This window comes from Paroedura picta, chromosome 1 (assembly GCF_049243985.1).
Source record: "Paroedura picta isolate Pp20150507F chromosome 1, Ppicta_v3.0, whole genome shotgun sequence".
NCBI classification, from domain to species: Eukaryota; Metazoa; Chordata; class Lepidosauria; order Squamata; family Gekkonidae; genus Paroedura; species Paroedura picta.
In genome coordinates, this window is record NC_135369.1 from 38776687 (window position 1) to 38799045 (window position 22359).

At 43.5% G+C, this 22359-nt stretch overlaps 1 long non-coding RNA gene across 1 annotated transcript; it reads right to left on the reverse strand.

Annotated features, from left to right (window-relative positions):
• Nucleotides 1-6143: 6143 nt before the first annotated feature.
• Nucleotides 6144-17951, reverse strand: LOC143835689 (uncharacterized). The gene is made up of 4 exons (XR_013230316.1): nucleotides 17797-17951; nucleotides 15628-15674; nucleotides 12869-13027; nucleotides 6144-6475 (listed from the first exon to the last, which is right to left on the reverse strand). It is a non-coding gene; the product is annotated as an uncharacterized LOC143835689 (long non-coding RNA).
• Between the last annotated feature and the right edge of the window lie 4408 nt (nucleotides 17952-22359).

Below are 22359 nucleotides of genomic sequence, written 5' to 3' on the forward strand. Positions count from 1 at the left end.
GTTGCTGCAACTTTGCCCATCTTTGGGGACAACACTGGCATTAGAGAACTACCTGGCAACATCTCCTGGAAACAGCTACGAGCCAAGCACTTTGCCAGAGACTTTTTGAGAAGACAGAATCTGGCTTTCCCTTTTCCTCCGCTGATACACTTATTTCTTAGAAGAAAGGAATGCATCTTATCCCAAAGACTCTGATTAAAACTGATCTCACTAGTGATAAGTGGATTTTCTTCATTGCGTTCCTTTATTTTCCCCCCTGCTGGGTTTCACTTTGCATTGTGTCCCACACATCTCAGAATCCCAGTCTCGCTAGAAGAAACACTTAAATTATTTCCCGAGTAGGTGCATGTTCAGTCTTCTGGAGTGTTAATTTCTTCCAAGATCACTGGAATGTTTCCCTTGCTGTATATTATCAAGTTGTACAGGTACATTTATAAAACACTGCTGCCCCCTAAAATAGCCCACACTGATGTGACCATGACTGGGATTTTATAAAGATACATTTTGTATGGTGTGCGTCTATCGTCAGTGAGCATATATGCTCCAGTGCATTGTTTAAAAACCACAGATGCAACTATATGGGAACCAGAGTGGTGTAGTGGTTAGGGTGTTGAACTAGGATTTGGAGAGCCATGTTTTAATTCCAACTAAATGCCCATGGAAGCTTGCTGAGTGACTTTGAACTAGTCCCGTGCTCTTAGACTAACCTACTTCACAGGGCTGTTGTAAGGATAAAATAGAGGAGTAAACGGAATTCTTCTGCCACATGAACTGAGGGGAGCCTTCACATTCAGACACACCAAATCTCTGAATCCCACAGCCAGGATGCAACGTAGAGCAATAAAACTCTTGGCAAGCTGGCATGAGAGAATGGATAGGAAGAGGATTCAAAGATAAAAAAGCACTTCTGAGATCTACCATTTAGTGGGGTGAGGGGCAAATCAGGAAGGAGGATGCTCTTTCAAGTTGCCAATGTGTGCGTGTGTTTCCCACTGATGCTGGGAGGCTTAGTTCATGAAAGGTCAGTCAGTCATGCCAAGCTTCACTGATGTTCTCTTGAAAAAGGTTGGCCTGACTTTTGCTTTTTGTCTAGGCCAGAGCAAATCTCCAAAGTCCAGAGACTTAATTGGAGTAGCCTTCACTTGACGAAGCTATTGAAGTGCTATCCTTGTCCCACAACAAGGTACTAATCTCATCCATTCCCAATCTCTTCTTCCTCTCACATCCATGGAAGCTAGTGTGGTGTGAGAGATAGCATGGAGTAGTACATAAAGAATGGCTGATTTAATCTGGAGAACTTGGTTTGCCTCTCCACTCCTTCACATGCAGCCAGCTGGGTAACCTTGGACTAGTCACGGTTTTCTTAGGCTCATTCTGCATGGCAGCAGCCACACTGGGAAGCAAAACAGCAGAGAAGTTGTTCTACCATGTGGGGTATTTTGCAGGAAGATGCAAAATAAAAATGAATGCCCCAGTCCACCCTGCAGTGTGGCAAAGTGCCGGAAAGCCAACCGGGGCATTCTTTGCCCCTTCTGGTCCTCCATAGGGCAGGTCCACATGCTGCAGGACAGGCCCTGTTAGCTTCTGAATTGGCTAAGGGAATGTGGATTCCAACTGAGGACCTGCCTGGGAGGAGCCTTGCTCAAAGGCTGCATCATGTAGAAGGGGAAATTTGTCCCATTTCCATATGACCGCCCTCTCAGCCTTTTCCAGCTGTGCGGAATCAGTCTTATAGCTGTTCTTGAGGAGCGTAAACGGTCTGTGTGTGTTCTCTGGGTTCCCTGCATACACCACCTATTTGTGTAGACTTCCCTTTCCAGAAAGCACTGCCCATCTCACTGAACCTACTGAATTCTTCCCCATTCCCCTCTTCCTAAAGGTATTCAACCCTGCTTTTCCTTGGGTAATGTCAGGTTAAGTATGTTTTGTATACTTGTACTGCTTTAAGTCCTCCTTTAATAAAAAGAACTTTCCAGTTTATTCTGGACTAGTTTATTTAAGAGTTTTGTAAGGAAATAACCTGCTATACATAGATGGAGATCACATTGACCATTTACGCATTGGAGGTTTCATGCTGGGCTGCAGGCTGGAGTTTTAGTTATGGCAGGTTGCCCCACCTCTTCCTTCACCCACATGGGGGAGCATTTGGTCTGGTGCACCTCATCTGCCCCCGATTTGTGCTCCTGTACAGGAGCTGAGGCAGTGAAGTTTCCAGTGCGTAAACAGTCATTGTTACCCTTTCTTACTAAGCTAATTTCCCCAACTAAATCCAAACACCTCCAATTTGGGTAACAGAAGTAGGGAATCAAACCCAGTTTTCCAGCTTAGAGTCCACTGCTATTAACCACTGCATCATGCAACTTACACTTAAAACAGTGTCACAATATTTTTACAACACACACACACTATTAAAAACAAGTTTCCCATCAAGCAGCAAAACAGGAAATTTATCAAGCACTGGAAAGGCTTTGCCCAGTCTTCTAGGTTGATCAGTGTGAGGGGAAAGGGACTTTCAAGGACCATGGAATGCATTCTGAAAGACTGTAAAAACTCTCCCCTTTATGTGCAGACCCACTCCGGTTTGCTGACCTGATCAACTTGCATCATTGATGCCCCTTTTTGTGCAAAAGGCCTTTCTGCTGACTAAATATCAGGTAGCCAACCAAGGTGTACTCAGCGAACGAGAGCCAACATCCAGTTAGGAGCGCGGACTTCTAATCTGGCATGCCGGGTTCGATTCTGCACTCCCCCACATGCAGCCAGCTGGGTGACCTTGGGCCTTCGTGTAGAGAAAAGTGGCATATAAGAACCAACTCTTCTTCTTCATCATCATCCCCCCCCCCTTGGGTCTAGCAGGTTATATCTCCTCCCCATCCTCCCTGCCACTCTGATAGCAGGGGTAGGAATAATGGGAGCTTTTCCCACCATGTTGAGATTGTTTTTAAAGTCTTTTAATGGGAATTTAAATAGGGATAAAGATTACTGTAACTCGTCACGAGACTACGAGGACTGGCGGGAAATAAATCTAACAATAACAATAACAATAACCTCCCCATTGTTAAACAGAAGGTTCATCTTGAACAGAGGCAATGTACTAAACTGTAGCTGATTTGGGCTGCTAAGAGTGACAGGCCATTCTGGAATGTAGTTCTCACCAGGATGTATAATCTCTGCTGCATGTATTCATCAAGGAGTGGTTTGCATATCAGACTAGAACTACAGAGATTTGGGTTCAAATCCCTACTCAGCAATGTATCTTTCTGGGTGTTCTTGAGTTACTCACTCTTTCTTTCCTAAGTCTGTTTTCACAAACTGGGTCCAACCTCTGAACATCAAAGAGTTGTACGATTCATGCAGAGCCAGAGGGCAGGGCAGTGATTGACAAAACGGAGTTTCGAATGGGGAATAATTTTGTCAGTATAGTGCTCCTCTAGAGGTACCATTGAACTGCTCTAGTACAGGTCATTTTAGGTGGCACAATAATATTAGGAAAAAATATTGCTGTTGATCAGCAGAACTAAGGCTGGTTCAACAACACCTTCTCCTCCCTGAGGTCCTGCAAAGTCACTTGGAGAAGCCTACCCATTTGATAGCAGAATGAAACAATGAAGATTTTTCAATATTTCAGATGCTGTAATTTCCAGGGCTCACTGAAGACTCTGAAAAATCTTACCTGCTTCATCTTTTCTACATTTGTTTTCAGAAACTTTCACTATGACATATTAACATTCAGCTTACTAACTCATACTTTAATTGTTAATTGCAGTTTACCTCCATTCAATTTTAAAATATCAATTAAATGCATGTTGCAGAAACTTAATTACCAATTTAATGTATTAACAGGAATGCAATTGTTGTGTGATTTTCAAGTTAATTATAATGTCAAATAGATTTACTTTTGGTAAAATGAATAATATTAATGAATGCCTTTTACAATATTTTAATAGCACGACATGCGTACATAGAATAGATATTATTTAATGTTATCCTTGGTCTACTTGTAGTTGTATTAAGCTGCTTGGAATATAAAGTGAGGTCTTTGATCTGTCACTTTAAAAGTACAAGGGTACCCTGTGATTGTTCCTGCTTCCATAGATGCTCCCATGCTAATCTGAGTCCTTGTATGGTAGAATCATAGAATCATAGAGTTGGAAGGGGCCATACAGGCCATCTAGTCCAACCCCCTGCTCAACACAGGATAAGCCCAAAGCATCCTAAAGCATCCAAGAAAAGTGTGTATCCAACCTTTGCTTGAAGACTGCCAGTGAGGGGGAGCTCACCACCTCCTTAGGCAGCCTATTCCACTGCTGAACTACTCTGACTGTGAAAAATGATGTAGAGGTAAGAATCTTAGACTAGGACCTGGAAGACACAGGTTTGAATCTCCATTCAAGTTATGGAGCTTCTCTGGGTCACCTTACCCTATCACTGTTTATCAGCATAACTTCCTCCACAGAATCGTTGTCAAGTAAATAACATGGAAAAAGTTAAAATGATGTTGTTAGTCAGTTTGGGTCCCCACTGGGGAGAAAATAAGCTTATTAATTTAATATCTAAATAAATAAACAAAGACTCCCACTTATATGATTACTTTAATTGTAGGTTTGGCACCTTTGTCAGTTCATTGCATCCATGAACGTTAAGAAAGCCAAAGATGAGCCATGTGAGCCGAGTCCTTTATACAAATCAAAACTAGCCTACGATCAGCCATGGAGCTAACTCCAGAAGACTTATGCAACTCACTCTATGCAAGCCTACTCTTAACTTTGATCTGGAAACTGCAAATGATCCAGAATGCTGCAGCCAGGATCCTCATACGTACTCTGTGGAGGTCCCATCAGGTCTGCTCTCCAACAACTGCTCTGGCTCACAGCTGAATTCTGGATCAAACTTAAGGTCACCTTCTAGGCATACGTGGTCTGGGCCTAGTGTATCTGAGAGACCACCTCTCTGCCTACACCCCCCCCAAGAGCCCTATGCTTTGCCACGTCCAACTGGCTGGTGATCCCTAGCCCCCCAAAAACACATTGGATCTCAACTAGGGCCAGAGCCTTCTCAGTTCTGGCCCCCACCTTGTGGAATGAGCTTCCTGAAGAGATCAGGGCTATGCCTGAACTTCCACAGTTCTGCAGGGCCTGCAAAAAGTGAGGTCTTCCACCAGGCATTTGGTTGAAGCTTACCAATCCAACAGCATCTGCTGGGGCCCCTCAGAAAGCCCTCCCCATGATCTGAACTCAAACTGACCACCTATGGGATCATGGTTAGAAATTAATGTTATTATGTTATGTAGTAATTCTTGTTTTCTTCAGTTCTGGCTTCCACTGTTATTGTTGTTTTGATATTTAAGATGTTATACTGTAATTTCCTTACATTTTGTGTAAACCACCCTGAGCCTCAGGAGAGGGTGATATAGAAATATAATAAACAAACAAACAAATACCAGCCAAGGAAGTAACATCAGGGCCTGAGTTCAACTCTACACCCAGTTGTTGAATCTCCAGAGGAACTAGTTGGCCATTGCATGAGACAAAATTTTGGGCTAGATGGCCCACTCTTCTGGTCCAGCAGGGCTCTTCTTACATCCTTACACTTGATGACTGCATTTTAATAGGATAAGCTGGCATAAACTTTTCATGGTGTTAAAAACTGAAGTAGAGTGCCATACAAGATGCTAACAACAATGGGGAATTTGCCAAAGAACACATGCATGATGATAAATGTCCTTCTGGCTCTGCACAAAAAGACATGGACAAAAATACATATTTGCCAATCCCAAACTGGGAACTGAATACTCGAGAGAGAAGAAAGAGGATTTTCTTTTCCCAGAGTTTAGCCCTGTTTTGCCCTGTCTCCTCTATCTCTGTTTGTCAGGAGTCTCAGGACCATGGGCCTAGCACCAGCCCTATCAGTCAATTAAGCTGGAAGTGATTAATGTGTAGTTGGTTGCAGATGTAATCTCTAATTAAACAATAGATATAAAAAGCATGTGGCTTTCTGAGGAGAGCTGAATACAACTTTAAGGACAGATAAAAAAATTAAACCACAACTAACATGCCTCTTGTTGCCACTTAATCCTAAATGAATTAAAACTGCCATCACCATAAAAATAATTCAGCAGATAAAATGGCCTCATTTATTGGATTTGCAAGTGGATGCCATTAAAATCTGAACATTTATCAAGATGTAACATTTGCTGCAAAGTCCCTGTTTTGAGTGGGTAAAGACTGCATACAGTTAGGATGCATTCAAGATTGGGCAAGTTAAACAGTCCAGACCTCTGTGCTTCAGACAGCTTTATCAGTGGCTTCTGTTGCAATAGTTCCCACAGGATCTTATGCTTGAAAAGAAAAGGCAAAGGCATCTTGTCCCTTCCTGCCAGTCTCTTCACTTGTCATATGGCAGACAGATGGTGGTCTGGGAGAACATTTAAACTGGCATAATCATCTCTCTGCATCACAACCAGGAATGCTAAAAACTTTGCAAAAAAGAAAATTGCAATCAACATTCCAATTAACATTGTCCAAAATGCTCAAAATCTTGAGCCCTTCTTGTATTCACCTGGAAGATTCCCTTATGAAAGCACTAATGAAGCATTTCTAATTTCTTCTTTGACATGAGGGGTGGCTAAACTGGCCATGATGGCAGTGGCTCATGGCAATTGTAGTCCAAGGACATTTGGAGAACTACAGGGAGTCCAATTCTATGGGTGCCTAAAGAAGATGTCCGCATCCTCTATTGTTTCCAATGGAGGGGGGGGAGGCATTTAAAAGAATCATAGTCCCTTTAAATGCCTTCTGTAAACTGGGAGTTACTTCAAAGATGTTTAACGGGACTGAAAATCAACTAAATGTCTGGCTATCCAGAATTTTCAGGATTATCTGGGAATGACTAAAGCAGGTCACAAAAGTATCAGGAGACCTCCCTGGGAGACTGAAAGCCTGTCCCTGTCTTCAGTCTTTCTTGAAGATACTAAATGGGACCATAGTCTGGCCTCCAGTGAAAAAAAATGATCCAATGAATTTTGCCAACTATCACAATGTATCCTGCCAGCCACCCTGGGGTGAGGCAGTATATAAATATAATAAAATATAAAAATAAAACAAAACAAATAAACATAGTCTCATGTTTGACCTTTTTGGGTAAGGTGCTTGATCGAGTTCAAGCATTTCTGGAGGAAGCATCAACCCTGTATCCATTTCAGTCTGCTTTCCAGCATGGCCATGGGGTGGAAACAGCTTTGCAGATGACCTCCAGAGGCAGCTAGACTGAGGCAGATCAGTGCTCTTTGCAGGACTTGACCTCACAGCAGCGACTGACACAACCATGAGCTTTTGGCTCATTACCCCACTGACATGGGGATATTGGGGTCAGCCTTGTAATGGATGATCTCCTTTCTCCAAGATTGGGAATGGATTCTTAGGCCAGATGTCTGGAGGCTGTGACAGGATGGGGCTCAACTCCTTGAAGATGGAGGTACTGTGGCTGGGAATGAAGGGATCAGTAGAGGAAGTCTGTTTCCCCTGCCTTGATGGAATGCAACTAACAGCTTCATGCAGCAACCCCAGAGTTTGGGGTTGACCTTTGACTCCTCCTTATTGATGGAGGCGCTCCCTGAGCTGCCCCTGCCTCACAGGAAAGAGTCTTCTGCTGATGAGTTTGTGTGCATGTGTGTGTGTATGAGGGGGAGGAGGAGGAGGAAGAGGTGGCTCAGAACTGCTCAGGGAGAAAGAGGGCAGGAGTCCAAGACTTAAAAAAAAATCCCCAAACTGATATTGACAGAAGTAACTCCCTGTATGTGGAAACTTGCGCAGCAGGGATCAGTGAGCAGGAAATGGAGGAGAGGTAAGGGTGGATGATAGGGCAGGACAATGCTCAAGAGACTATTGCACAATTTCCCCTCCATATGGTCTTATCCCTGTTTGCTCACTGCTTGCTCGCATGATAGAGGGTGATAAATCCACTTCCCTGGATTTACCACATCACACTTTAAAAATGGCCAAATCATGACCCGTTTACTGGACAGCCTTGGGATGTTGGCAACGTCATGTGGAGGGGGCTATATATGCAGCCAACATGCCAAGGCTGTCCAAGAACATTTTCATTGAGTGGAAATGGTCTATGTTAAAATAAACAGAAATTCTACATGTCACCTTCTTTGTCAAATTTTAGGAACCAAGTTAAGATAATTTAGTAGTTAAGGGGTCTTTTATGTGCATATAACTAATTCTTTCCCTCATTTTACTGCTGATTTTACTACTTCCAAGTTGATTTTAATTTTCCTGACACTGTAATTTTATTATGTTACTGTTTCTTAACTGCTATATTATTGCCACTAACATTGCTGCTGAGCTGAGCTGTTTTAAACATCTTTTAAAACTGCTGTTTACTATTTTTAGGATTGTGACTGATTTTATGAGTTCTGTATAGAGTAGTTATCATTGTTTTGTAATAGTTTTATAATTCTGTTTGTGTCCTGGTATGACATATAAATAGCAGAAGAAATAGCAGACCCCTTTACAGGGTTAGCTAATAGTGCTTTTTTTTTTTTTAATTGCTGAAGCCTGATGTTCTTTTCAAATTCTTTATGAATTGTGAATGAATGGAGTCCCACAGCATGGGGGATCCACAGGGTCTTGCACTCTGCGGGGACAAATCTGTTGGTCATCCCCGGCCCCAGAGAAGCGTGCCTGGCCTCTACCAGGGCCAGGGCCTTTTCGGTCCTGGCCCCTACCTTGTGGAATGAGCTCTTGGAAGAGCTATGGGCCCTGTGGGAGCTTCCGGCATTCTGCAGGGCCTGCAAGACAGAACTATGGTTGAGGCCGGCGTGGTTGAGGCCGGCGTGCAGAAGAAGATCTGGATCCTTGCCATTAAGCCCTATTTGGGCTATTAAGGGCAGATTAAAGGGAGAGATCAGCCCTTTTGTCCACCCTGAGGTTTTTAATAATTATTAATATGGGTTTTTTGGCCACTGAATGGACCATTATGCACAGCCGCCGAAATGTTGATTTCGGTTCACATGGAAAATGTGGAGGGGGAAGACGTGAAGCAAACCGGTTATGCACGGGACGGGGCACGATGGCGGCAAAACCCAGAGCAGTGGGTGTCAAGGCATCAATGCAGAGCCAAGGGGAAGTGATGTGAGCGCGCCACTGTGTTGGTGAGCGTCGGAGGCGGAAGCAGCCTGTGCAGGCATAGCCCTGCCGGGTTTGTCGGGCACGGAGGGGGAGGGAGCATGTTTCCCCTTCCCCTTAGTTTACTCCCAGTTCGCCTCTCCCCTTCTTTGCTGCCCCGGTTCCTCTGCCCCATAGGTTTCCCCTTTATATTGTTTCCCCTACTTTAAGCTTTGTATTGTATATTTGTGCTTTGTTCATTCACACTGTTTTATAAAGTTTTTGTATTTTCTTAGAGACCTCGCCTCCATTCTCGTTTGTGGTTGAGGGGGTATTTGGGAATGGGTGGGAGGTGGGTGGCCGGCCTCTCTGCCGTCCTTAGCCACGGCGATCCCCTCGCCCCCCTCCACTGTGAGCTCTCTGTCCGCCTTTCCATCTGTGTTCCCTTGAGTTCCCCCCGGCCTGCGCTGCCGTTCGTTCCGGCAGCCGCTTGAGCGGTCGTGCCGCCTCTGACCCTCCTGCCTCCCCGATTATGCACGCGGTCAAATCGGCGGCGCCTCCGGTTGCACCCTGGTCACCCGGGAAGCTGCGCTTTCTTCCGTGTTCCGCTAATGTGGCTTTTTCGGCGGCGTGCACCGAATCTGCGGCCGGTTGCAGCCGACTCTGTGCGTTATCGGTGATTTTAGTCGCCACCATTCCACCCCGAACGCGCGCTAAACCCCCCATGCATAATGGGTCCATGAATAGATGACTTTTAGTTGATTGGCTAGTTTGATCGAAATTATTACTTATTTTATTGAGATTTTTATGTAATGGGGTTTTATCTTGTTAGCCACCACGAGCCCTTGTGGGAGTTGCGGGATATAAATGTAATTAATAATTAATAATAAATAAATAGAATCAATGCAATTCAGTACTTATTCAGTTAGATGTTACATTTCTTATTTTAACAGAGAGGTTTCTTATTTGTGTTTTTCTTAAAACTCCTTAAATCTTTATCTTTGGAGTTCACCTGGACTTCCCTAGTTCTTAGGAAGTATACACTCAGATCATGCCACAACTTTCTACTTTTCTTTCTGAGATTACTTGGGCTCTACCTCTCACGCATGTTTCTGAGGAAATTCTTTCCTAACTCCCCTTACAACTAGGCAGGAGTCCTTCTCTTCCTTTGAAGGATTCCACCCCCCCCCCCAAATTTGGCTTAAACACCTACCCAAATTCTCTCTCTGTCAGATCAGTGCGCCAGTTGCCAGATACTGTGTGGATTAGTTCTCTATCAAAAACCCAGTAATCCTTATTAGTATTTCAGCTAATGATCTGTCAGACTTCTCCCTGACTTGTCATATTCAGCCGCAGCCAGCATATTCACTCTCACAACATGTGACAAACAAGATAGAGGCTTCCCAGAGTCCAGAAATGTATATGTGCAGTCAATTGGGAAGAATCATATGTTTCTATAAGGAATTTTTGGTTAAAAGGCCAATTTTGTTTATGCAAGTTTGGTTAAGCTTCACTGGTGGAAAATTCTTACCAAAGATGGCCAAGTCAGGAGATAGTCATGAACCTGCTTTCTTGGGAAGGGCTTTTAGTTTTGGGCAGAACTAGTTCACTTTTTCAAAATTAGAGCTTGAAACAGAACAGGAAAGTGTTCACAGTGTGGTAGTATTGCCTAGAGCTGGTTTACTCTTCTCTTCCTAATATGCTACAAGGCAGGCTCCATTCCAAGTGGATACTATAATATAGATATTACCCCTCTCCAAACCATTTTGTTTGTTTTCCGGGATGTCATTGCATAGTTTTCTGACTAATATTTCGTGTGACATTAATTTAAAAAAAATAGCTTCAGATCTTTCATATAGCAGAGACTCTGGAAGGACAGGGCTGAAAGTTTTTTTTGTTTTATTTTGTTTTAAAGAAAAATCACCATGCAACAGTAAACACAGAGATTTAGGTCTTGAAATCTTGTTTTGATTAGGTGATGGGAGTGTTAGTCAGGAGACTAAGGTTATCTCAAAGGGCCAGAGGATTTCCAGCTTCCACATGGAAAGCTAGCATAGACGAGGGAGATGACTAATGTTTATGTTCCATTCATTTTAGCAAGCCCTGTGCATTCTTTATCTGGACGGAATACATGCTCAGTCCACCATAAAACCCCAAAGGGTCAAAAAGAAATAAAAACTATGTGTTTCTCCACAGCATTATTCCCAAATAAAAAAGGACTAATCTCCTTAACCAGTGAAACAAACAGCCTTACTCAAAATCAAATAACATCCATAGCTATTGGACCAAGGACCACATGTATTGGACTAAGAACCACTGTGGGTGACCAGCTTGGGACTTTTGTGCATGTGTGCATGCTACTCTGTCTCCAAGCAGGCAGGAGCTGGGGAGGCAAAGGGTGTTCACCAGGGAAACTGAAATTTCCCATGCGCAACAACAAAGAAGCCAAGAATCCCTGCCTCTCCAGCTACCATATCCAATCAGAAGCTTAAAGTTATGTGTGTGTGTGTGTTTTAATGGTCTTCTGTCACCCACCTTAGAAATTAATTTGGAGAGGGCTGCAGCTCCACTGGCTTATTTTATCTTCCTCCTCTTAACACTGAGAAGTAAATGGCAGGGGAAGGGGTGGGGGAGAGGTATGGGCCAGTAGCACATGCTACATGTGCTATGTGGTTAAACCAGCTATGGTTCCAATGCATCAGGGCCCCCAGTGTGAACGTGCTCCTCACTGGGTTATTAAAAGTGTCAGGACATTCTTTATTTTCTTCCTGAAGCTTTCCATTCCTCAAATACATTTATGCTTAAGAAGGATGTTGATACTGGGCTGGTTAATATTTACCAAACCACATTCCAATATTTGGTACTGCTTCATGTCAAACATCTACTGATTGGTGAACCAGTCAAGCCATCTTTTATACATACTCACTCATCAGTGAGGACTTCCTGGCACATAGACAATGCCTAGTACATGCTGTGTCATTTTTCTCCAAGGCTTGCTCAACACTTCTTGGATCATGCAGGCCATTCTGCTGTTTCCATCAAATATTCACAGCTGAATGGACACAGTTTGAACTTTCATATTGCCTGTCACCTGTTCTGGAATCATTTCCCTTGCCTTTTTCATACATCTGTAAACCGCCCGTGGCGCCGCGGGCGCCACGGACTAAATAAAACAGTAAGGGGTCCTGGGGCGGGATGAGTCCGGGATGAGGAAGGGTCCAGATTGGACCCTTCCTCATGACACACAATCGGAGGGACCAATTGGCAGGCGCGAAGCGCCTGCCAATTGGTCCCTCCGATTCCCAGCCCCAGGAACTGCGAGCCGCGCGCAGCGCGACTCGCAGTTGCTCCCAGCCTGACGCGGCGAGAGGCGCAAAGCGCCTCTCGCCGTGTCAGGCCACCGCCTGAGGGAGCCCCTGGCAGTCGCGTGGAGCGCGGCTGCCGGGGGCTCCCTGTCCGGCAGCCTGACGCCGTGAAGCGCCTCTCGCCGCGTCCGCGTGGCCCGATCTGCGGGGGTGGCTTCCGGGTGCGGCCCGACCCGCGGGCGTGGCTTCCGGGCGCGGCCCGGAAGTATTCCCACATACAATGGGCTTTGCCTCTAGTATATATATATTTCCGATTCTACACAACGAAAACCTACCTTGCACGACACGAGCAATACTTTCATTGATTGCTGCTTATTACTTTGTGGTTGTTGCTAAGTCTTTACAATGGGGCTCAATACATACATTAGTGTCATCAGGTGGCAACCAACTTACAGTAACTCCAGCCAAAGGCTTTCAAAGCCAGTGAGAAGCAGGGATGATCTTTCATTGCCTTCCCCTTGTAAGTCTTGATTGACTATGGTCCAGAATATATAAAAACTTGCAATGTTTAAATTTAGCCAACAGCAAGGCAGCCCAGACTCAAATAATGTCCTGAAAAGATGCACAGGATCAGGTTTTAGCAAGTGGGTTCTGGTATAGCAATTATTTAACATTACATTAGCTTCCAAGGTCTTCTGAAGGATAGCAAGTTAAAACCTTGGCACTTTCCAGTTTGAAAATTCTCCCATTAATTCTTTGTAACAAAAAACATTGTGTGAATATGGCTGCTCCCACTTAAATGAAGATGCAGGTGACTCATCAAAATATTAAACCTGGGGTGATGGATTAGACAGCTGAATGGTTCAACTACAGCTTGGTATAGTGGTAAGGAATGTGGACTTCTAACCTGGCGAGCCAGGTTTGATTTCATACTCCCCCACATGCTGGGTGACCTTGGGCTTGCCACAGCACTGATAAAGCTGTTCTGACCGAGCAGTGATATCAGGGCTCTCTCTCAGCCTCACCCACCTCACAGGGTGTCTGTTGTGGGGAGAGGAAAGGGAAGGTGATTGTAAACCATGTTGAGGCTCCTTTGAGGTAGAGAAAAGCAGCATATAAAAACCAACTTGGCCTAGCAATTGGCTGCATGTTGCTTCTCTTTACTGCTGACCAATCAATATTAAATGCCCATTATATAACCTTTACAAATGCTCTTAGTTTTTCTATTGAACCAATATTCATAAACAATGTGAACAAGGCAATGTGAACCAGCCAGATGCCTGGAAGCAGTGACAATGTGGCTCAAGCTGAGTTGTCTGAAGCTGAACCCTTCAAAGACTGAGGTACTGTGGCTGAGTAGGAAAGGGACCAAGCAAGGAAGCATGCTTACCCAACCTGGATGGAGTGCATCTAGCATTAGCCCAATCTGCCAGAAACCTGGCCATGATCCTCAATGCCTCCCTCTCCATGGAGGCACAGGTCATGAGAGTAGCATGGCAGGCTTTTTACCACCTATACCAAGCCAAGCTACTAGTGCCCTACTTTGCACTAGAAAACCTATCCACAATGATCCTTGTGATGGTCACCTCTAGACTGGACTTCTGCAATTTGCTCTGTGCAGGCCTACCCTTATCCTTGATCCAGAAACTACAACTGGTGCAGAATGCTGCGGCCAGGATTCTCAATAATACACCATGGAGATCTCACATCCCCAACAACTCAGAGGGCCCCCAATTGAATTCTGGATCAGGATTAAGGTTTTGGTTCTTACCTTCAAGGCCATACACAGTCTGGGCCCAGTGTGCCTGAGAGACCGTCTCTCTGCCTACACCCTCAAAAGAGCACTATGTTCCGCCACTACCAACTGGCTGGTGATGCCTGGCCCCAAAGTAGCACATCGGTCCTCAGCAAGGGCCAGAACTTTTTCTGCCTGACCCCCACCCGGTAGAACAAGCTCCCTGAAGAGATCAGGGCCCTGCCTGAACTCCCACAATTCTGCAGGGCCCGCAAAAGGGAGCTCCACCACCAGGCACTTGCTTGAGTCTGACTGACCCAACAACATCCGCTGGTCCCCGTCAGACACCCCCTTCCATGACCTGAAGCAGCCTGACCTCCTTGGGGGCTTTGTCTAAGTTATTGTTCTATTTGAAGCCACTGTTAAAGTATTGTTGATGTTATTCATGATTGTGTTATATGTTTAGACTGTTCTATGTATTACTCCTGCAATGTTTTATGTGAATTGCCCTGAGCTGTATGGGAGGGCATTATAAAAATCTAATAAATAAATAAATAAATAAATAAATACATACATACATACATACATACATACATACATACATACATACATACATACATACATACATACATACATACATACATACATACATACATACATACATATATAAATAGAATGTCACCTTTCTGCCTTCCCACCTAAGGCAACAAGCATTAAAATATTTCAACACTAAAACAGTGCATATAATACATATAATTAAAAAAACAACAACAGAGACACAGGCCCATTATGCACGGAGTGGAAAGTCTGCATTCGGGGTGGAATGGTGGCGGCTAAAATCACCAATTATGCACGCTGCAGGCGGCAACCGGGTGCAGAGTCAACGTATGCCGCCGAAAAAGCCACATTAGCGAGATGTGGAAGAAAGTGGAGCTTCCTGGGACCAGGGCGCAACCAGAAGCGGCTCCGGAGTATCTGCGTGCATAATCGGATACTCTGGGTTTTGCCGCCGTTGTGTTCCATCCCGTGCATAATCGGTTTGCTTCGCTTCTTCCTCCTCCTCGTTCTCCATACCACCGTTTCAGCGGCCGTGCATAATAGGCCACAGAAACACATATAACACCTCAACTAGGGAAGAGAACTAATAGTAATTATTAGAAATATATGACAAACAAAGCCAGTTGGCAAAAAACAATAATAGAGGGAGACAGGTGGTGAGGGAGTTCCAAAGTTTTTGCATCACAGTTGAGAAGGCTCTTCCTCAAGTTGCCACCTGACTAGCCTGGCAAGGCACTGAAGGGATTAAGAGAGCAACAAAGCTCTGAGAAGGGATGGATGGCACTTGGCTTGGCCCCAGGGTTAAAAATAAAGTCAGTAGAGGGCAAGGTATTTCTGGAGGTGCAAGGAAGGAAGAAAGAGGAACTTAAAAGAAGAGATAGAACCTGAGGCAAGATAAGACTCCCAAACTGGGACTGACCTTGTGGAAATACCCCAAATCAAAGGCACAGCTCAGCCCCCTGAGACCTGAGGAGCAGAAATAGTATGGTGAAGGAAATCATTTACAGATCTAAACAAGGCTGCCCTTGAAACTGCTCCAAAGACTCCAACTGGCCCAGAATGCATCATTACAGTAAGTTTCAGTAATGTGTTTAATTAGCCAATCTTGTTTTCTTTCCTGTGTGAATTTCTACTTTCCACTATACAATAGGAGGAGTAAAAATGTTTTTGAGGAATCCCATGGAGTTATCTGTGGTGTACATCCATGAAGTTTATTTTTCATTTCCTTGAATTCTGCTATTGCCTTGCAGCAGAAATACATGTACAAAGATACTGAACACCTGAAGAACAACAATAAAGGAGTCTACCTTGATTGCCTTTGAACATATGGTAGTGAATTTATAGTACCAAAGACATTCAATATTCCAACCATAGAAGTCTTTGATTCCTTCAAAAACAGTATCCTGTTCTCCCTCTGGTGCTGCTACCATATCAGCCAAGAAAGAAGATGCTTCTTTGTAATATCCCATTGTAATATCATCTTGATAATCAGCAGTCAATATCACCAGTCTCTGCTCAAGACTTCACCCATCACCATCACTGCCACTGTAGCATGAATACAGCATCACTGCAGTGAAGACCCTCATTCCAGCATCCATCCTTTTGCCTTCCTCACCAATAACCAGGCTACATTATATATGGTCAAAGATTTCAAACACAAGGGAGAAACAATGCCTAAGCGTATAAGGGTAAGCAATAGATCTGAGAAACACCCTCTTTGGATTCTGATGCCTCTCATCTAACCCAGATCCCATGTAGCCAGAACCCATGAACCCAATTTACTTCCTGTCAAAGGGAAAAAAAGGCAGGCTCTTCTGCAAAACAAGTGGAGAGAGAGAGAAGTACATGTGCCTTGTACCATGGATGCCTTCCAATGTTCTTTGGGCACCAAGCATCCCGCTTTGACAAGAACTTGACTGACATTCTCCACAGCATTTCCAAGATCGGCCTAAAATAGACCACCCCAAACTGATGTTCCATTGATATTCATTTTTTTGTAAGAAATCATGCTTGTTGCTATGACTAACTCATAAGATTTTCGGACTCTTCTGACCCGGCGGCCTCCACCTCACTAAACTTTGAAATCACTTTCCATTACTTACTTCATGGCTTGGCATCAGCATTCAGCTCCAAAGAGCATTGGTGCTTCAGCTTTTTAAAAAAAGAATACTGCTAACTCAGCGGCTATACTATACGTTAAGTCAACCTTCAAAAGCAACTCCCTCCCCCTTTGATTTGCTCTACTTTCAGAGGCTAGACACTCACACGCAATGCATTATTTAAATCCATATCACACTCAGAGCATGTTGATAGAGTCTTTAAACAGTAATATTCTGAGTGATGGTTTCAGCCACTTCCTGAAATTGTTTATTTAAATGAAATATTTCAGCAGTCACTGGCATTACGCATGCACAGCTTACTGCAGAGAAGCTGAGCAGTCAGGCATTTAAGCTTGACTTCAGACTCTCTGCCTGCCAGATGCGCTACACTTTTTTGTTCTTTTTGTTCTGTGGTTACACCCCCCACACACACACACACAGCTTTTCTTAATGGGGTGGGAACATCTCTTCTGACATGTAGGGAGTAATATCCAAAGGTTGTGAGTTGTTGTTGTTGTTTTCATTTACACAATTGCCCTATTGCAGCAGTACACCACAAAAAGAAAGGGACGGTTCAAAATTATTGTAACAGAAAACAGAACCTATCCCGGGCTATATTAAACAATTTCACAATAAATACAAATAAACGTTTCTTATCTCTTCTTATATATTTATGTGTATAAGCACAACCAGAACGGCCTCTAGATTAAACTGTTTTCAATTTTGTTTTCCTCAGTGGTTGTCCTTCTAAAATACAAAAGCATACAATTAATACAGGCTTATCAACCATTTTTACAAAACAGAAGAGAACATATTTAACTGAACATAGTCATTATTCTAGTCTACAATAGTACATACCTCCTATAATTTTTATAAACATACAGTCATTGTTTCTTTAATATATATATATAAATCAAAAGCCAGCTTTTTGGCTATTATCGTAAAACTTATACAAATTATAAAAATTATACTAAAGGGCCAAGTCTTACCTTTAAATTATATTATATATATGTGGCCTTTGGCTCTCAGGTTTGGGGAGGTCTGTTCAAAAGACTCATCCCACTGGGTTGTAGACTGCCTCTGGTAATTATACTCTAGCTGAGAAACTTACTCCATGCCACACCTATACCAATTAAAGCTGCAGTCTCATCTAAAAGCGAAGAGTTCCAAACATATGTAAAAAATATATTTTAAGGGCTCTAAATTCTCCCAATTGGCCATGAAGCCTATCAGTTAGGATTTAAATTATAATAAACTTTCTTCCAAGGTACCCCTACAGAGGCTATTGATCTTGAGTTTAAGAAATTACAGCATCATTTTGCAGTCCTTGTATTTGCAGGTGCTACCTCACAGGAAGCAAGAAAGTTCCAAATTCGTGTTTAAGCCTTTAGGGCTCATAGTTTCCAGTGAGTAAATATAAAAACTTTCACGTTGTCTCAAGATCTTATTGATGTCCATCTTGTGGTGTCCAACAGTTGAGATTTGTTCAAGTCCAAAGAATAGTAAATCTTCTGGTTTGTGTCCTTTTTCCATGAAGTGAGTCACCATCGGAGCATCTGTTATCCGGTGTCTAAGTCTGGACTGGTGTTCCTGGATCCGGACCCTAATTGGACGGCTGGTAATACCAATGTACAATTGCGCACATGGACATATAATACAGTATACTAAGTTTTTACTTGAACAGTTAATAAAACGATTGATCCTCACATAGAAGCCATTACCTGTTGCTCTGTATTCCTTGAAAGGTAACAAATACTTACAAACCCCACATGTACCACATTTGTAATTGCCTTTAGGCAAGTAGTAAACACCTTCCATTTAAATCCTCATGATTCAGTTGCTTAAATGAAAGAGAGCACAAAGAAATGCAGGCAAAGCTTAAAAAAAATTAATTGACCAACTGATTTTTTTTTAACCGTGTAGCTGCAAAGCTCCTTTTTCTTATTCCCAGGGTCTAGTAGATTTTCTGTTGTCTTATCAGCCACTGTGAAAGAGTCCCCATCTTCCACTAACTCCCTCCTTCATTGCCAGCCTTCCCCTTCTTCCCTACCCATTCACCCCCACCCCTGCTCCCATGCAAGCACAACAAGATCTACTATTATTTTAAAAAATCATATAAAATCAATACATGAGTTTGGAGAGTGGAGAATAGCTTCTCTACCATGAAGGAGGAGGAGGAAGCAGAGGAGGTTCTTATATGCCACTTTTCTCTACCTGAAGGAGTCTCAAAGTGGCATACAATCACCTTCCCTTTCCTCTCCCCACAACAAACATCCTGTAAGGTGGGTGAGGCTGAGAGAGCCTTGATATTACTGCTCAGTAAGAAAAACTTTATCAGTGCTGTGGGGAGCCCAAGGTCACTCAGCTGGTTCCATGTGGGGGAGCAGGGAATCAAAACTGGCTTGCCACATTAGAAGTCGGTGCCCCTAACCACTACACAAGGAACTCTGTCTCACTTCCTGCAGGATCCTAGAAAGAAAAATGTGGGGGATAGGGGAAGGGAGGATGTTCCTATCCTGGGTATATGTGTGTGTAGAGGAGTACCAGATCTGACCAAGCATATGCTAAATTATTCAGCAGAAATGCTCAGTTCAGAACTCTGGCTCGCATATGCCTCAGTATCCCACACATGCTGAAGATGTCTGGAATCTGGACATCCAGGAATATTTTGGCAGGTACATTTGCATTAATCAGCTTGTTCCTTGGAAGATTCAGATTTAAAAAAAACCAAAGTAATTTGCAGTGCAATCCAATCAAAGACCATTTCCGAATGGAGGGGGAAAATGTGCATGGCTTCCTGCTTGCAAACGCAGGATGGTAAATATCATGTTTGCAGCCCTCCTCACAGGAGACCCCTCCCGTATTTTCCCTCTGCCCCGTTGCATATTTTTGCCTCCCAACAAGGCTACAAGGGAGAACAAGCTGAACTCCCCCCCCCCCGCTCCTTGGCATGTCAATCACAGCAAGCCATCCATCACAGTACAGTACTCCCCACCCAGTCCCAAAATTATTTTTTAAGACACTTCTGCATTGCTATGTAGTAATGCCACAACACAGATGCATTTTTAATTAAAAAATCAACACTGCCCCAACTTGGAAGAATTGCACCTTTTATCTCCAACCCTCACCCAAGATAGCCACAATAGCATAAAGGTCACTGCTTGAACCATTTGACATGTATCCACCATTCTCCTATCACCCTGCAAATTAAACAGCATCTTTAACCACTTCACCCAACATCCAGTCAGCCTCTTTGCAGCTGTGTCCACTGGGAACGATGACCTTTTGAGACCTATTCTGTTCTCATTGCTTTTTTACACAGCAGGAAGAAAAGGCTTCCAGGTTTGATACTACTAGATGGGGGGAAGAAGAGATCAGAAATTCAACCAATAGGGGAAAGAGCGAGTACCAACTACTTGATTTCTCAAAGGTCCCCTCTTTACTCTCTGGATTTTCCCTCTCCCATGCCTCCCTCCCCCCTTTCAGAGCATGCAAAGAAGCTTCTCAGAGAGCTGCCAGAGAAGCACATTTTCCCTGTTATTTCTTTCTTCCAGTGATCCTACACTAGTGATAGTTCCATATCCTTTCTTGAATCATAAAGCTTATGAAAACAATTTCAAATGTAAAATGAGGGGGAAAGTAATCACTGGAGCTTGCACACTAATAACAGCAGAAGGCACAAAGGCAGAATCACCTCTGCAGGGGCAGAAAAGTAGAAGAGGGTAATCTGTGTGAATCTGTATTCTTTTGAAATACTTTTGGCTTGGAAGTGAAACAAGGGGGAAATTGACATAAAACCACTGTCAGAAAATCCAGGGAAACAGCAACTGAAAGGCAAGCTGAGTGCTGAAGTGGGGAAATCAATGCAGAATGAAGAATTAAAGCAGATGGGAGTGAATGGCAAAAAAGAGGGGAAACACTTGTACATAACAGACCACTGAAAGAAAAGGCATCGTTATGATTCTGTGACAACCTCCTCTAATGTTTTTTTTTATTGTTTTTGTAGTAAAGTTACCTGGTGCTTATTGACAGGTCACTAGCATGTACAAGTTTTTTGTCTTTTTGGAAAAACTAAGCAAACATTCTTCTTCACTTTCCCTCCCTAAAACAAACAAAAAACATGTGCTAGAACTCTAGTTTTGTTAGAGCAGACAGCCCTGCGATAATTGTCAAAGGTTTTTATAGGGCTGCACTAAAACACCTCTAATTTGAATGTTACTTCAGACAAAACATATCTGCATCCTCTTCCTGCCAGATTAGACATTGGGAACCTCCCTACTCAAGCCTACCACCAAGGGTTAATAAAATGTCAGCAATTTAATCCAGGAAGTGCTGGCCGCTTCGGGCTTCAGTGATTGCTGAAGCGGCCGAAGCTCACCGGAGCACACAAACCTAGTCACGACAGACATGTGACATATATAAAATCAAAACATTAATCAAATATATGTTTAGGTTTTAAAAATGTTTAAAACCTGCCTCCTTTATAATTTGAAATCTTGTTTTGGGAGAAAAGGGTAAGTGGTTGGAGGGATTGATTGGCAGATCAATTCTCATGGCAGAGAGGCAGCATTTTTGTGATGTCCTTTTCTGGGCTTCAACCACAGGCCTAGCAGAATAGCTCTATCTTGTAGCCCCTGCAGAACTGACAAAAGCCCTGCAGGACCATTCTCTCATTTGGCAGAACATTCCACCATGCCTGGCCCGGGCTGAGGTCAGTGTTAATTCTTTGGGGCTAGGGACCATGAACAAATTCTGATCACACAACCTCAGTGCCTCCATATTGAAAGAGACAGTCCCATAGATATGACGGTCTCAGACCATCTAAGGCTCTACAGGTTAATACTAAAACCTTGAACTTGATCTGGTCTTCAGTCTGGAACCAATGCAGCTGGGAGAGAGCACAGGTCACATATGTGCTCTCCATTGGGTTCCCATGTAGACTTCAGCAGCTACATTTTGTACCAATGGATGTTTCCAGAGCAGTTTGAAGTGTAGCCCTGCATGGAGCACATTACAGAAGTCTAGTCTACAGGTGACTATTGCATGGATCATGGTGGCTAGTTTGGATGCCGTCAAGTAGGGTGCAACTTGTCATGCCTAGTGAAGATGAAAAAATGACTGCTGAGCAAAATTTGTATCCTCAGCATTCATAGACAAAGAAATCCTGCCCTCTTCAGGCTCTACCCCAAAATCTTCATGTATTTCTCAACCTGGAACTGGCTGCCATACATAAGATCAATTTCTGTTGGATTGGTGTTGTACTCCCTACAGAGAGCCAGCTTGGTGTAGTGGTTAAGTGTGGTGGCTTCTAATTTGGCGAGCCGGGTTTGATTCCACGCTCCCCCACATACAACCAGCTGGTTGACCTTGGGTTCACCACAACACTGATAAAGCTGTTCTGACCAAGCAGTAATATCAGGGCTCTCCAAGCCTTACTTACCTCAGGGTATCTGTTGTAGGGAGAGGAAAGGGAAGGCAAATGTAAGCTGCTTTGAGATTCCTTCAGGTAGAGAAAAGTGGCATATAAGAATCAACTCTTCTTCTTCTTCTTC